This window comes from Zonotrichia leucophrys, chromosome 5 (genome assembly GCF_028769735.1).
Source record: "Zonotrichia leucophrys gambelii isolate GWCS_2022_RI chromosome 5, RI_Zleu_2.0, whole genome shotgun sequence".
Taxonomy (NCBI): Eukaryota; Metazoa; Chordata; class Aves; order Passeriformes; family Passerellidae; genus Zonotrichia; species Zonotrichia leucophrys.
Window position 1 is genome coordinate 8845470 of NC_088175.1, and position 16805 is coordinate 8862274.

General features: G+C 38.1%; 1 long non-coding RNA gene across 2 annotated transcripts; it reads right to left on the reverse strand.

The window, feature by feature from the left end:
• Positions 1 to 3126: 3126 nt before the first annotated feature.
• LOC135448490 (uncharacterized) lies at positions 3127 to 16467 on the reverse strand. 2 transcript variants are annotated; one of them, XR_010440471.1, is made up of 5 exons: positions 16343 to 16467; positions 16147 to 16245; positions 15838 to 16032; positions 13912 to 14824; positions 3127 to 4000 (listed from the first exon to the last, which is right to left on the reverse strand). It is a non-coding gene; the product is annotated as an uncharacterized LOC135448490 (long non-coding RNA). The 2 variants fall into 2 exon arrangements; XR_010440470.1 differs by lacking the exon at positions 3127 to 4000 and having other exon boundaries at positions 12890 to 14824.
• Positions 16468 to 16805: the final 338 nt, after the last annotated feature.

Genomic DNA, 16805 nt, shown 5'->3' on the forward strand with positions numbered 1-16805 from the left:
GCAGACACGATGCAGTCAAGAAATGAAGCATCTGGTTCTCCCACGTTTCATTTATGAACTTTAGCACCAGATGTAAATCATTCATAAAATCCCAAAGTGTTGGAAGAGTCTCTTCCTTCATTTTAACAAACATATATTCCAAGTACTGTACCTAACACTTCACATCATTTGTTACAAGTGATGGGATCTGAATTTTAATGACTTCCAGAAATAAATTTCAAGAAAGAAGGAAAGAGAAAGAAAAACAGGTAAGTGCGGCATTCCTTGTTTCTGACCATGAATTCACTTTGAAACCAAGAGATGTCACTTTAAGTTATTATAAACAAATTCTACATGTTATTACCTGCACACAGAATGTTTTGAAGAGAACAAATCTATTACCTTATATCTCTTCTTCTCCCAAATTCTTTCCATTAGTGTCACATTCATGTCAGCAACTGCTGATTCAACTTCAAATCTGAATTGCTTTCCTATTCTCATCCACCAGTCACCTTTCCTCTCCTCCTTCAATCCTCCTTTCAGTCCCATTTGTTCAGAGAGCCTCTCTTGCCTTTCTCTCAGCATATGTAATCCCTTCCTCCTCCCTTCCCACTCCTTTGTTTCACTATGTGCATTGAATTTCATAGGATAACTCACACTTTGGGAATTAAGCACCTGCCAAAATAATTATGGGATCAAGGCCTATTCTTTATGTCAAGGAAACCTGTCTTCTTTGCGTACAAGAACCCTTTCAACAATATGCATTAGACAATGCTTTCAACAACAAATCAGTCTTTTCTGGCCCTTTTTAATACTGCATTTCTTACATATTAATTTAGCTGCAGAGTTATCAGGCATGGGTTTCACGCTCTGAGGTTGCCTTACAATGTGGGAAGCTGAGGATGTGTTAAGGAGGTGCACAGCAGATATGGCAAGAAGGTTCTTTTACAAAGGACATCTTGATGGAGAAACCTCTAGATAAGGAAACAGAGAAGGCAAGGGGATTCACAGGATCACAGATCTTCACTTTCTCCTTTGCTGTCATTCAGGGCAGGTCTCTTTGCTGTCCCCTATCTCACTGAACAGTTGTTTAACTGCTGAACTTCTACATGAATGAGTGCAATTAGCCTCAGTGCACAGACACCAGCAATAGAGAAATAGGGTAATATCCAGATAGCTTCAGTGGTAACAAACCCCTGAATAAACTTTTTTAAAAGGAATTTTCCTTTTACTTCAGCACTATCTGGCACTTTTTTCACTTTTTTGTTATTATCTAGAGATCTAGTCACTAGTGTAGTAGCTGAGCACCTACATAACACCACATTTAGTGCCAAGAATAGACTTGAGACAAGGAAGAACTGCCCCACCAGTGGTCAGGCTGTAGGTGGACTACATAAACTCATGGGGCTGTGGAGCAGCCTCCAGATATCCCCCAGCCTGATGTGCAACCCGCTCTGCAAGGACACGCTGGGAACATAGCAAGTTGCTTCAGTCAGGCTGGGAACACATCAGGGGCAGATCCAGGGGCTGTAAATCTCGTGCAGAGATCACAGCTGCAATCATAGCCCACAGTTTATAGCACTGGCTGCAGATCAGTTGCTTGGGTGCCTAAAGCCTTTGGGCAGAGAAGGATTCTTTCCAGTCTTGCAGCCTTGTTCTCCAGCACAAACACCAACTGTTCATCCCCTGCCCAGGGACAGTTAGTTCCCCTTAAAACTTGAGGGGAAAAAAAAAAAAAAAAAAAGAGAAAAAAAAAGAAAAATAAAAAGTATCTTCTCTTGCAGGCAGAACTCAGCAACTTTTGAAGCAAAGCAGATGTTCAAGAGCGTGGGGAGAAAAAGTTGCACTGCACAATTTAAAACACTAAATGAATGATACTGTATCAAATTAAAACTTCAGGGCAGATTTAGGTAGACACACTATGAATGCTGAAGCTGAAATCCAGCCTGAACACGGGGAGTTAACATCTCCATTCCTGAGAAACGTGATACAGGAACTTAGCTGCTAAGCATCTCAGCCTCCTACGTCACCCTGTTACCAGGGGCACAGCTGACACCCACTGGCACATTGGTTATGGGAGGCAGAGGGGCCACAAAGCACCAGCACCTCCCCTCTGTGGCCAGGGCATCCCCTGGCAGGTGTAAAAGTGTCCCAAGGCTTCACCTCACAGCCTCTGGCCCAGCTGCCAAGATAAACCAGTGTCTGAGCTGGCAGGGTGGGGGGCTGCATGTGGCTGCAAGTGCCAATGGATAGCTATCAGATGTGATCAAGCCAGGAGGAAAGGTACTCCATGGGTGGAAAACAGCATTTTTTAAAAAAAACATTTGGTGGTTTTTTTAGCAACAGTTTTAAAATAATTTTAAAACAATTAAGATACTCTAAAATAAGATAAATGTTGCTACAAAGTTTCAATATTCCTTCAAAATTTTAAAGCATGATAAAATTTTAAAATGTAGTAGAAAAACACCAAGACCACTTTTTTTCTTAGAAAAATAAAAAGAGGAAAATTTTCTATGGATCATTTTCTATATTTCCTATTTTTCTTCCTTACAACCTAAAATTAATCTAATTCATTACTACATGTAGACTGATCAGCCTTCAATCATGATTGTCATGTATAAATATAAAAAGGCGATCAATTGCACTACAAGAGGTTTCCCTGTTGAAGATGATCATTCCAAACCTCATAACTATTTCCTTCTTGCAAAAAATTCAAGAGTTTTAACAGTACATTTATTTATAAGGGTGCTGTCTTTGCTGGCTCCTTTTAACTTGGGTATTTTTTGGTAATATTCATACGTGTCCTGTAAGCCCTTTTCACATGGAAAGGGTGTTTTCTTCCATAAGTAATTCTTGATGACTTCAATAGACCACTTATGATGCAAAGTTCTTAATTTCAGTGGGAGTATCTGACTATGGCTTCTGTATTCTGAAAGTGACTAGTGGCAAACAGTGAATAATGTAGAAATACATAATCGTTAAATTTTTCTTTTCTTTTTTTTTACTTGGCCTAAACTTTATTTTCAAAATAGGCATAACTATTACACCTTTGTCATATTTTCTCTTTTTCATTTTATCTATAGTGGAAATCCAGCCAAAGGAAAAAAACACTAGGAACAACATCAGTTCAGGTAAGTCACACCTGTTAAATGGCAAATTTATTTACCACCAATTTTATTTTATTCCCCACCTTCATACCATGTCAGAGGCTGCAGCCTCAGCCTTTCAGAACTCTACAAGCACTGCTTACAGTCTCATCTTAGACCCACAGTGCTTGGGTGGTCTGTCTCAAACCAACCGAGGCAGGAATCCCACCTCCTTGATCCATAATGCGCTCATCCATTTCACTTGTCTGCTCAGACATCCCACGCCAATGATTGATTTGCAGAGGTGGAGCTAGAAAAACCTCCCCCTTCCAAACACATGCACACATACTTTTATAAACTGGCTGAAATATTCAGTAACTTCCCAGTGGGGAAGGGGGTTTCCCCCTCCCTCTCCTATGTGTTCTATACAGTTTCCATTATTATTTGATAAATGTGTTATGACACACTATTTACCTCGGTCAGCAGCTCTGGGGAGCTTTGTGCAGCTTTGCTCCCCACCTCTGCCACCCACTAGATATTTCAGAAATAAATCACGTTCCCAGATTAAGACAATACAGTTTGGTAGGGGAAAGGGAGGAGAGAGGTAGGAAGAAATTTGCTGTAGGAGGCTTTGGTTTCATTTCTCTCTTTCACTTCTGAGTCATGTGGAGCTCGTCCTCAGCCTGTAACAGTGGTGCTGCCTCAGTCTGCTCATTTTTTCTTTCAGGGATAGGAAGGCATTCTCTGTCCAATGTGCTAATTCTCCATGCTTGATGTTCCCAGAGAAATATTCAGAGCTCAGTTTTCAATACAGGAAGGAGCAAGTCTAAGTATGTCTCTTGTAACGCACATGTTCACAGGTATTAAAACAATCTTTTCCAAGGCCAGGAAGTGAGCCAGGATGCACTGTGTGAAAGAAGGCTTGCAGTCCTCTTCTGCTGAAAATAAAAAAATATATTGAAAGTGAATTATCACAGAGAGTTTTGTGTGGACTAGCTCAGTAGCATATTACAAGGAAAATTTTTGGGGTGGAGAATGTTACCCTCCAAAGGAGTTACCAAATGACATTCCTGCAGCAACTCAATACTCTCAAAAGAAAGCTTGTCGGGGAAAACTGAATTTTTTTTCACATGAATTTCATACCAAAATACCAGGAAACCCTGAGTAGGGTCTGCAGACACAGTGAGTGTTTTGGGAAGCATTCTGAAATCAGTGATGCAGATGTGTGTGCACATATCTGTGTGTCTATCAAACCTGATTAAGCCTGTTTGCCTGAAATAGACTGAAAAGCAGATCTTTGCTGTAGTCACAAACTAACCTTCCAAAATCAAACACAACAAAAAGCTCAAATGAATTTTGGTCCAGGAGAAAAAGCAGCCAGCTGTAGAAACTGAAAGTGTTTCAGAGAACACCACTGTTGCTAATGCTCCCTTGCTAATCCCACCAATGCAGAGCACTATCTGTAGAAAAGGCAAAAACACAATCACAGTATTATTGATTCCACATTCAAAAAGTATGAATTGATAGTCTCTTTTTTTTTTTGCCATAAATTTAAAATAAAAATAACAAGCCTGACTGAGAATCAAGTATCTTTGTATTTTTTTCTTCTCTGTTTTATAGTTGCAATAATTTTTAAAAATAAGTAAATTATGATAGAAGCATACTAGTATAAGAAGGGTGCTCTTCATCATCCCTGATGACTTCAGGGTACTCAACAGGGTTCCTCAGTAAAGTTAGTGAAGCACCATTCAACTATGTTCAAAGTGAAGTATATCAAGGGCACCAGTGCTGCCTTCTCAACACCTTCACTCTCAGATAGCCAGAGTCCTTGCAATCCTTCTTTGAGCTCACTAAGAAAAGCAACATGGGGAGGTCCTCCCTTCAGCACTATGTGGCTCAATGCTCATGACTTTTTCCCCTTCTCCTGAGCTTGTATAGAAATTTTAAGGGATTTTTACCCAATATTTCCTCTTGCATTCATCAGAGGATGTGAGAGCTTTGTTTTCTCATCAATACTCCCAAGTTATGTTTCATCCTTCTGTTAAGATAAGTCAGTCTGCAATGAAGTAGAACAGCCACAGGCCTTCTGTCCTAGCTGGTATCAGACCTCTGTGCAGGGATGCAGAAGCTGCCACTGGCTCCTGTTCTGTACATCCTAGAATAGAAATCAGTTGCAGAACAGCGCCTGCTAACTGAATTTGCAGGTGCAACAAAGCCTTTCCCATCTCCTACATACTTTTGGAATAGAACTCCTATCCCTTATGTCCTCTGTGATATTAGGGTGAAGGATAAAAGTGCTCACATTTATAAGCAGTAACCTCAATAATACAAAATTTGGGTATTTCCCTATGAACACAGAAGAGCAAAACACCAGCAAAAGCATTCCTCAAATTCCAATATTAAGGAAGAAATTTGACAAATTTTTTTCACAGGTAGTATTTAAAGATCTGAGCTGTGTAATGAATGGAATGCTATATTCTGACAGATTACAATAATACAAGGCATTGAGCAAAAAAATACAATATGCTGATGGAAGTGGACACGGCACATTCTACAGATGACAATTCCTGTTTGTGTCAGCAACAATATGAAAAGAAAAGCAAATCACAGGAAAAATCCTACCAAATTATTTAGAGATAAGAATTAGTTACTGGGAAAAAAATTGAATATCAGTTTGATTTGGTAATGCACTCAAATGCCAATATTGGGGTTTCAGCATAATGATTTATATTTCTATAATTATTGAGTCCAGATTGTCACAGTATGTGTGTGCTTGTGTGTCTTTGTTTCTTTTTAAGCCTGTTGAAGACATGAGCAAATTTACAGTGATAAAAAGAAAGTCAAATCCACCTCAACATGCTATTATAATGGAATTGCCAGATTTTTGTTTTCTGTTCATGAGTCTGTTAAAATATAATAATAATTAAAGTAAAGCAGGGGAAGGATACATGTTGCTTTCCTAATAAGAAGCAGGGTACTTGTAAAAATCACCAGCCTAAAAAATAACACAGATATTATGGACAGTTATCAAATTTCAAAGATGAATCAATGGGAGAAAAAAAAAAGGAAAGAATTATATGCTGAGAAATTTTTGTAGTTGTTGTTCCCACATAGATATTTAAAAAATGAAAAATTTTGTCAAAGCAGTCATATTATTTCAGCAGAAGACAAATGAAACTCCTATGTCACACAAATGTTTATCCTATGTACTTCATCTTCCCTGTAAGAACAGTGCCCCAGCAAGAAAAAGATAATTCTTGCTATATAGAGAAGGAGAAGCCTGTTTGTCTAGCCAGCTAATTTTGGCTTGGTGAGCGATAATTAGCATAAACTATTTTTTCTGGCCACTTACTCATTTTCATTAAATTTACAGGAATTTAAATAGGGACTTCCATCCCTCAGCCAAGTTTGTCAAATCTGGGCCTTGTTTTTGACTGACTGCTCACAGGAGACAAACAGTATTTTTGCACAAACCTTCATTCCTAAGGGAGCTGAAACTGAAGCTTAAGTGCCTCTAGGAAGGGGCATAACCTGAGTACTCAGAATAAGGTTATAAATTAAACTAAAGAAATTTGTTGGACCTAGACAGAACTGAAAGATTTTCACCAGGAAAAGTAAATCCTGGTTTGCAATAGTTTTAAATTGCAATTCCATTTTTTTCCACACCTCTTTCTCTCACTGTGTATCATCACCGTGCCAAGTGTAACATCATATAAAGACTCCACTGCCATCTCATTCTTCCACTTCCTCTGTCAAGTCCCGAAGGATGATCCAGGTGTATAACACCCCCAGATGCACCTGTGACTGTGGGGCAAGGGGCAGGCTGTGCTGTGCTGAGCTGAGAGCCCAGCCAGGGCTGCCAGTGCAGGTGGGACAGTGGCCAGCACAGCATGGCACATGGAGTAGGTGATGGCTGCATCAGAATTACAGCTCTTTTCTCAGGAAGGTGCAAAAGGTATGTCCCAGCATGGTATAAACATAAACTTTTAGGAAATTACTTAAGAACTTTGTATTTCTGAGACTTCTACTACCTCAACAAATTTTATGGAGCGTGGAGGCAGAAGCCTCCACTTAGCGGGGGCAGGACCTGGTAGGCAAACATCATGATAGCACATGTCTCACTTCCTTAAAAAACAGACAAAAAAGATGAAGAGACTCATGTTCACCTGATTGTAAGTGATTTCCTGCCACTAAGCTGTGTTTCTGTGACCCCAGTCATTTAATATGTTTGCTTTTCCCTATGTTGTCTAATAGTGGTTTGGCAGCCACCCTCCCTGTGACAATGACTCAGTGTGCTGCTTTTCCTGTCTTATTCTATGAAACACATCATTTGATGTGACTAGCACAGCTCATTTTGATGAGTCACAGAGCCAGGAAATAAGAAGAAAATGCAGTTTTCTGAAGGATGAAGTTCAAACAAATGTTCGAAAAATATAGCTTTAAAAAAATTCCTTGTATTAAAATTGTGCATGTGGTATAGTTCATGTCTACCTACCCACATGCTACAAAGTCCTTTTTCTGTGTTAACATTCATTAAAACATGTCTGAATAATCTGGAAGATGGGGAGAGTACATGGAAGGACTTTCTCTCTGTCCATGGTGCACAGTTAACATCCATTTTCTGACATTCTTGGAGAATCCTCCTAAAACTGAGCCTCACTTTCTATATCTCAATATGCAGTCTGTAATTTCTGCCTTTATTTCAGTTCATGTTTAAAGAAACTTGTATTCTAATTTGAGCAGTCCAATTAAAAAAGCAAACACTTTTTTATTTTGTTTGTGTTTAAAACAAAAACCCTATCCCAGACTCTGTATCCATTTTTTCCCTTTTCCAGCCTAGAGCTATAACCACAAAAATATTCTTCCCCTGTATGTGATTATAGATGTTTACCTTACCTCCATAGGAAGGGAAAACTATATGGATTTTCACATTTCTTCTTATAGGATTCTTCAAAATTAGGAAAGAAAGTGGCCAGAGAAAAGGAATTGGACAACCTTCCTCCTTTCTCTGTCCTCAAGCATCTGCCAGCTCCTCCAAAAAGAGTAGAATGGGCAGTGGAGAAGAACCAGGACAATCAGGACAGTAATACTGTTCTTTACACTGCTTCTTAGCATTGTTTCACTGGATTGAAGAAAATTCCCTCTGCTACAGCCACTCCTTTGCCAAGGATGTGGAGAGGTTAGAGATGTTCTGTTACTGTTGGGAATACAGGAAAGTTTTCTCACCATCTCCCTTGAAAAAAGCAACAGCTTGAGGACCAGGAGTGCAATGAAAGCTCTTCCCCTGCCTCGCCTCCAGTACCCCCAGAAGTTTGCATTGCCACACACATCAGGAGATGTGTCACATTTCTCCTCCTTCCTCCTCTCAGGAGATAATGGTGAAATAGGTGTTTTGCAGGTAACACCTGAAAAAATCACTGCTTGTTGCAGAAAGGGCATAGGAGCTCTGTCTATTTAAGCAGAGAACATTTGAGCTGGACACCAGCAAGAGCCAAACTGACCTGGCCAGAAACTCTTTGCAAAAATCTGCAGCTACAAACAGCCAGGTCACTAGTGAGAAATGAAGGAATGTCGAGCGTGGTCACTGCAGCCTCTTTCTTTCCAAAGGCAGAGAAATAATCAAACTGAGCATCATCACCTCCTCTCCAATTATGACCAAGTGCACACACCACAGAATACTCTTCTGCATAAAAATAATGTACTTATTTGAAAATAAAGCATGATTTTCTTTTTTTAAGGAAATGGCAGAGAACAAAGTGCACAAGGCCAAACTTTCTAATAAATGAGATTTATTGTGGGAAAAAAGTCCAATAATTACATTTTCAGGGGAGAGGTCATTATTACTTAGAGAGAGGTTAATAGAACAATATTAATGGCTTTTTACAGGGCAAAGGAGATAGATGCAGCATTAATATGAATGAAAACAAGAATGAGAATGCTCCCTGTTACCAAAGTTTAGACTGAAAATTCGGAAGGTCAAATTTGTCTTTCACATTCCCCAAAATAAAGAATTAGACAGTATAAAATCTTATCAAGCCTTTTCATTCAATGACTTTAACAGAAAGCAGAGAACGAAAGTGATCAAAAGTTTTAGCCTGAAGCCAACAATTAGAAGCCTGGCTGCAGCTCTGTGTTTCTGGGAGACTCTAAGGGAAGATTGTTGAAGATAAAAGTCAACATGAGTCCATCACTGAACTTTTACTAAAGCAATTGCAGCAATTCTGTCTATTTGGGCCATAATTTAGATTAGACTAATTTTCTAAAGTAATGGGAAATTGCCAGAGATAAAAAATAATTTCAATATACATTAATAATAATACTACATTACACATCCGTAATGCTTTCCATGCAAAAGTCTTAAAATACTTCATAAACACTTAATAAAGCCTCCCAACACCCTGAGAAGTAGATGATTTTTTCTCAACCATTCCTCAACTGGTGAATCTAAGGCATAGAATATTTAAAGCAAAACATTTGCCTGAAGTTATGTAATGACTAGCACTGGTTACAATCAATCATGTAAGAATGAAGGCATGTGCAACAAATATTGCCAATATCAAATAACTTTTCTGTCAAAACAAAAAATGTCCTGCATACTTTACCAAGTCTGAGCACCCAGAAATCTCTTAAATACATCTAATATTTTTTCCTTGTGAATATCTTTGTGTACATGCATAAATACATATTGTCTACAAATAAATAAATAGGCAAACTAATAAATAAATGAAACATGTTTATTTAAAATACATGTTGCAGAGATATTGCACATCCTCATTGACAAAACTAGCTAAATGATTTTTTAAAAATTACACCCCAAGAGTCTTGACTGTTAATCCCCAGCCTTGACCACTAATACTGATTTTCCTTTTTAGGTGGTGTTGAGCGAGGAAGAAAAGAGATGTCCAAAGGTGATTATAAAGATGGTTATTATCATCTGTCACACACATGTGTGAATTATTAGCATGTTTTAACTACAAGGCTAAGCAGGATCTGTCTAACTAGTAATTCCATCCTGAATACACTCAGCAGTACCACACCAGGACTCACAATTATGTAAGTTTGCTATTAAAATGCAAGTTGGAATCTACTGCTAAATCTCCATAGTCACAAATACACTGAAAAGCTGTCCTACTTTGGAAGATTAAATTGGCTTTATTTTTGGTTATTGTATCTAAACACTGCAACTTGCTTATTGTACTCTCACTAATTCGGTTTTACTTTACCAAGCACCTCAGACAAGAGAATTTGCTAAAAGTCACCGTCATGCTGTGAAACATATATATTTAGGATATCATGTCAGAATACTGTAATTACAAGTATTTGAAGTCAAAACTCATAATTGTGCATGATGAGAGAAAACTGAGGAATATTTTTGTCTACTGGTCTGGCTGTAAATTTCCACCAATCCCACCAGTCTCAGCAAGTTTCAAAGCAGATATAAATATATTATTTGGGATGCACTTTTGTCATGGATTTAAATAAAAAAAATTATTCAACAGCTACAATTCTTATTAAATTCTGACATGAAACTTATTTTACTATTAGTACTGCATTGTACAGTCATTTGAGGAAGATATTGCTTAACATAATATAACAGGGGAGATTAATGTAAGACATTAACTCTTCAGTCCTTACTCTTAATACCATGTTCTTTATGTACTGATCAGGTAAAAGGATGGATGGTAGCATCTTAAAGGCTTCCTCTTTTGTCTCTGTTCCTCTGAGTGAAAAACCCATGTCTAGCCTTCCCCACATTGAATTTATTGGTTTGGTGTATAAGAAAGGGCTTTTGGAAGAAAACCTTTAATAGAAGTCAAAGTAAATTTAATTGAGATAGTGCAAAAAGTGTAATGTGAACGGGATATCACGTGACAACACGTAAGGACTTGATTTTCCCAGTTCTGAGGCAAGACTGGGTGAAATCTAATAAATCACAGCAGCACATGGAGATCAGCATCTTACCTAGACAGAAGTCACAGCTGATGGCTGTGCAAAACAAACCCCAAGATCCCTTACAATTAATGAGGTAGCCCCTCACCACAGCTTTTACCAGGCACAACAAAGCACTGCAAAGTAAGAACATTCACGAGTTTTGGCTATCGCAGTGCCTGCAGTCTGCAGAGAATCACACGGGTACTTCATCTCCCTCAGCTGCTGCCAACAAAAGCAGCCAAGTGAGAAGGACACACAGATCTGGGTTCCCTCCCCAGCTCTGCCGCCTCGTCAGGAAATCCTTCTTATTCCTCTGGTTTCTGCCTGGAAAAATGGCTTTCTGCAGGGAGCTTTAAAGAGAAATGGGAGCTTTAAAAAGAGATTTCAGAAACACCCAAGTGCAATTCAGAGCCTGATGATGAAAGTATTTTGTTTTCTGGGGCTTTTTTTTCCTTCCTTGCCATCTTCATAGGTAGATAAATCACTTATGGCTTTTTTTTCCAAATAGAGATATTTCTTAAACATTTTCCTGTTCCTGTCCCTAAAACTGACTTTTGCACAGTCAGTATTGAAATCTACTTATGTTTCAAACTCTGGTATTATGTGATTTTGTTGGACACAGAGATGGATACAAAGGAACAATAGGTGTTGCAAATATTTTAAAAATAAGCTGCTTCAAGTACTTTAATCTTAAAAAGTACTTACTCAATTTAATCACAATCTTCATAAAGTACTCAACTTGTCAGTAAGTCTTAACCCTAAAAGTGTGAATGCAAAGGGATTTTTATGGACATGCTGGTGGGGGGTTTAACGTTTTAATTTTTTGAATTTATAACTGAGTTGTTGGAGAAGGGGAAATGTCTTATAATGGGGTTGTAGCTGAATGCTTAATTAGGAACAGCTAATCACCTCTTCAAGTAAGCTGGAGAGTTACATAACTGTTACCATTCCTACAGATAAAGACAATTTAACTTGGCTTCCTATGGAAATAAGTTTTATGTAAGAGTTTTGTCTGTCTCTCCATCTTTCTTTCCTCTCCCTTTTGCCTCCCCTTCAACAAAAGGCTGAACCATTGGCCAGTTTGAACTTGAGGGCTCCAAAATTGTATTCCTACTGATTTTATGGAGACAGCTTATGAGATAAGAGAGATATACCTAAATCACAGCCCTAGTTTTCTCTAAAAGAAGCAGAGAAAGTTATAGACAAAGTTAAAACTTTATGTGAGATTATTATTTGTAATGCCTGAGCTGCCAAACAGGTTAGCTGCTTTAGATCTCACGTGCTCAATTTCCTTGTACAGAGAAATAAATGAGCAATTTTCTGGCCTAACAGAGGTCAGCTGATGATTGTGTTCTCTTATGTCAGTGCAGGTCACTCTGCCCTTACTCCAGGTTCAAAACATAATCCTTTAGGAAACATGGCCACAATAAAATAAAGCTGAATGGTGTAAGTGATCTTCCATTTGTTTGATTACTAATACACTCTATATTGGTTTGTGTTTTCTGGTAACTGAAAGCTATGACAAGAGCTGATACATCATCATGAGCTATCATCACCTCATCAGAGGCGTTCATAATTACCTGCTTCAATGTACACTGAGGCAGAGTCAGGTCTACATTGAGAGTGATTTTGCAAATCAGATCCCAGAATGTTACTGATTTATATATTCCTAGAGTAGCATCTGGACAGGACAACCTTCCTCAGTGGCAAGCCAAGTTACTCTGATATTAGTAAATCCTCTGGTTCAATCCTAGTGCTGTTGTCTTTCACTGGGAAAATCTAAAGGGGAGAAAATAATTTAAAACAACCAGTCTTTTTAGCTGTGAAGTATTCTTTTCATTTTAATGTTTCTCACAGATGTGAGAGATAAGCTTTCAACAAAATATAAGCCCAAACAAAAACTCATGAATTTTCAGAAATATTTGAAAATTGCTAGATTTTGAAGCCAACACAAATCCTGTGGATTATTCTTATTTTCACTGGCAAAAGATTGTCACATTTTGGGAGATTTCATATTTAACAAGATTTAACTTCCATGAACCTACTGAGAAAGTGAGCCAGAGATGCAAAATATTTGTTGCCCATAGGAGTGCTTTTCTCAATACTGATTCATTCACTCTGTGCACTGTTTTACTCTGCTGGTATATGGTTGGGATCTTAATGTCTCCTTTCTGAGTAGCAATGTTCACAACAGACCCATTTTAATTTTATTTCAGATAGGATTAAGCAGAGAACTGTTTCATGCTGATCAAAAACTGAGCATAGAGATTCATCACAATTGTTTCTTTTTAGAGAGAGGTGAGGAAAAAGGTATTAAAGCTTGTGAGATGGCTGAGCCATACATTTGCTGTAGGTAAGAAAATGTTATTTTGGCATATATTTGGCATACAGTGAAAAAAAACACCATTTCTTTGCCAAAAATAAAAAATTAGAAGACTTACAGAAAAACAGATGTGTCTATCTCAGCATTATGGAAAGATTGCACGAATCATAATAAGGTGTATACTCAGAGCATAGCATTCAAGAATCGGTATAGAAGATAAATATAGTATAAACAATATAAATGATCTGTCCCTGAAATATCCTCAGGCAATGAAAAATTTAGAAAAATTATAAAGATGAATATAATGCCTCATACATCTGCACATAAGAAAGAGTAGTAATGTTCCTTGCATTAGTACAAAATTAATAGTTTCATCAATTTTTTTATCCTGATAAAGATTTTTTCTTATGGCTATAGAAACATCCTGAAGTATTTAAATCACCTGTCAAATGTAAACCTACTTGAGTACTGACACTTAAAAAATATAATGTGAAATCAGATATCATTTATACTTGCTAGAATTTTTCATGCTGACTTGTAACATATGAATGGGGAGGCTAGATGCAGAAACAGTAGATTTTCAATTTTTACCTTTTTTTCTCACTAATTTCCAGAATGTAATTCTGCCCCCAGCTGGTTAAGACATAGCTGACATAGGAGATTGAAAGTGAGAGAATATTGAACCTATGAACTCTGCTTCTTCTCAGATGATGACTACAATTTGCATGCAAAGTATCAGCAGCTCTAGTGCTCAGCACAGGTGCTAATAGATTCTAAGTTCTTTATGTAAGTATATACTGCTCCCTCCTCATTATAGCGCTAATAGCTCAAAGGTGAAACTGTTTTCAGGAAACAGAGTTCATTGATTACTCCTACAGAACATTACAATTAATGACATCGGCCTGTGGTCGTCGCTACACCTGTATCAGATCAACTGAAAAGCAGAAATTTAATACATGCTCCACCAAGAGATTCCAGAAAGTTGCATACATCTACTGCCTGGAGTGGATTTTTACATGCTTACATGTCTTCCTATTGCTCTTTTTTCATCAGATTCTTATGCTGTCTTTTTGCAAACAGAACACATGTACTGAAAAATTTACGTGACTTTCACTTATTTTTCATGTGTAACTGCAGCCCATCCTTATCTCCCAGGAAGGAAGAAAAATAAAGGAAAATACAGCAATAGAAAAGCAGGGAGATAAGTTGTTATTATTATTACCTTTTGAAACAAAAGCTTTCATTCACCCTTCAACCTCTCTCCACTATCTTCTATCATATTTCAGGACATTTCTTCTGATGTAGCTGGAGAATAGATTACAAATACCTTCAAATTCATCTGACTTACTTTCCATTCCATATATCACCCTTTCATATGCAGCAGTTTCTGTCACATCAGCAATCCATCCCCTCAGTAACAGTCCTGATGCATCCCTTCAGATTCTCAGTATTTGTTTCAATACCATGAGACAATGCCAGGAAGTTTAGCCCCTGTATTTAGACCCTGTATATTGAAATAAATAAAATGGGTGAGTAAATATGGTATAAGTGGAAATAGTCATTGGAAATAGTTTTCATAGACCAAGACAAAAAGAAAAAAAAATGTAAAAGGAAAAGAATTATTAAAAAAAAAAACCCAAAAACCAGATTTTAGCATCTATGCAAATGTTAGCATAAACACAAAGCATGAACAAAATAAAATGATCCCACTGGCTGACAGAGTCTGGTAACTGCTGCTTTCTATTCTTTCTGCTGCCCCCATACCCTGGTGTCCCAGGTGGGCTCAGAAGAGAGGGCAGCCACAAGAACCCACAGCCCACCTGAGCCCTGCAGAGGCTGAGTGGAACAGTGTGTGGTGAAATTTAGCAGAACATTCCAGGAGTATAAACGGTAAATGAACTTAGTGAGTTTACACAGCAGAGAAGTGGAATTACAGGATGGAACAGGCTGCTGAGGGAGCACGTGACTGAAGCAATAGGATAATCCATTAGGCTTGGCAGAAAATCTCTGGTATAGGTTTGGGAAGAGGCAGGAGGAGTTTTGTTGGGAGGTGAGCAGATCCAAGAGGAGCAAATGGCTGTTAATGAGGAATGCTGAAAACTCACAAAATTTCTCTTTGACCAAGCGCAGACCTGACAATGAAGATACCAAGGAGAAAATAGAACATATTTCTGAAGTAGGAAAGAGCACACCCAGTCAGACACATCAAGAAATTACTGGATATCATAAATTTATCAGGAAGTCTGTCTCTAAGGATGTAATAGTGAGGCAGGGCTGACACAGCATTGTGGGAAGGAGGTGGGTATCATGCCTGACAGGACAGAAAGGTGGAATCCTGGTCAATAAAATTTGCCAACTACAGTATAAAACCATCCCCTACCTGGCTCATGAAACTTTTCAAAACTTCCTGCAGTCAATTTTAAAGGTTTAATTTCTCTCTATCATTTACCTAACAGCTCTAGTACTGATTTTTAGCTTGCTCCGGATAAACCTTGTAGCGAGTGAGGTTTCACTTACGTTCCATAGCAGCTGGAGTTTCTTTGTTTTCCTCTACCTTTTGCTTGTCACACACCAGCACTTATGAAAAGTGTCCAATCAAATAAGCACTGGAAAAACTATCTTCTCTTCATTGTCCTTTATAAAAGGTCTCTTCATTGTGTCTTTCATTAGAGATGATCAAGAGATGAAGGTAGGGGAGGGGCTGAGCACACCCTAAAGACATTCAGAACAAAATTCATTTGACAAATTGCCAGGCTTTGAACTACTGTGTCTGCAATGAAAAAAAAAAAAAAAAACACAACCAAAATGTAAAAGCAAATAACTTACAGTCCTAAAAAAAGAGAGAAGTGTTCTCCATCAGGTGTTCTGTTGTGACTATTTTTCGTGGGGCCAATTTCTCTACTTTTTCATCAGAGCGCAGCTGCCCTGCCCAACACAAATTTAAGTGTGAGCTTAAATTATATTCCTAAATATATTGCAAAGTATGTAAACTGCAAAGGCCACTAAAAGCAGCAAGACTCACCTGGGTAATCTGACACATTTCCAGTCTGAGGGTTTTTATATGCCTTTGAGCCTTTTAATGTAAAGCCTACCTCCCCATTTTAATCCTAGCAGCTCTGGGTCTACAGCTCTCTTTTTCAGTGTTTCCTTGACACACCACCACACCCCCCCACACCACCCCCAAGGTCTTTTTAAATCCTGGAATAATTTGTGGTCAAAACTAAATCCAAATTAAGTCCATCTGGGCAAAGTGGAAAAACCTGAATTCCATCTTGTTGTCTTGAACATCCTATGGTTGCATAATAACAAAATGCCTTTGTTCTCACAACTAAAGTATGCATCAAGAATCAAAGAAGCAAGAAAAAAAGGGAATGTTCCAAGCTATTACTGTAACAATCCAATTACAATGCCTATCAAACTTAACTTCACAGGTTATAGCTCCTAATTGCCTGACAAAAATTGACACTTCAGTCGCAACAGCATAA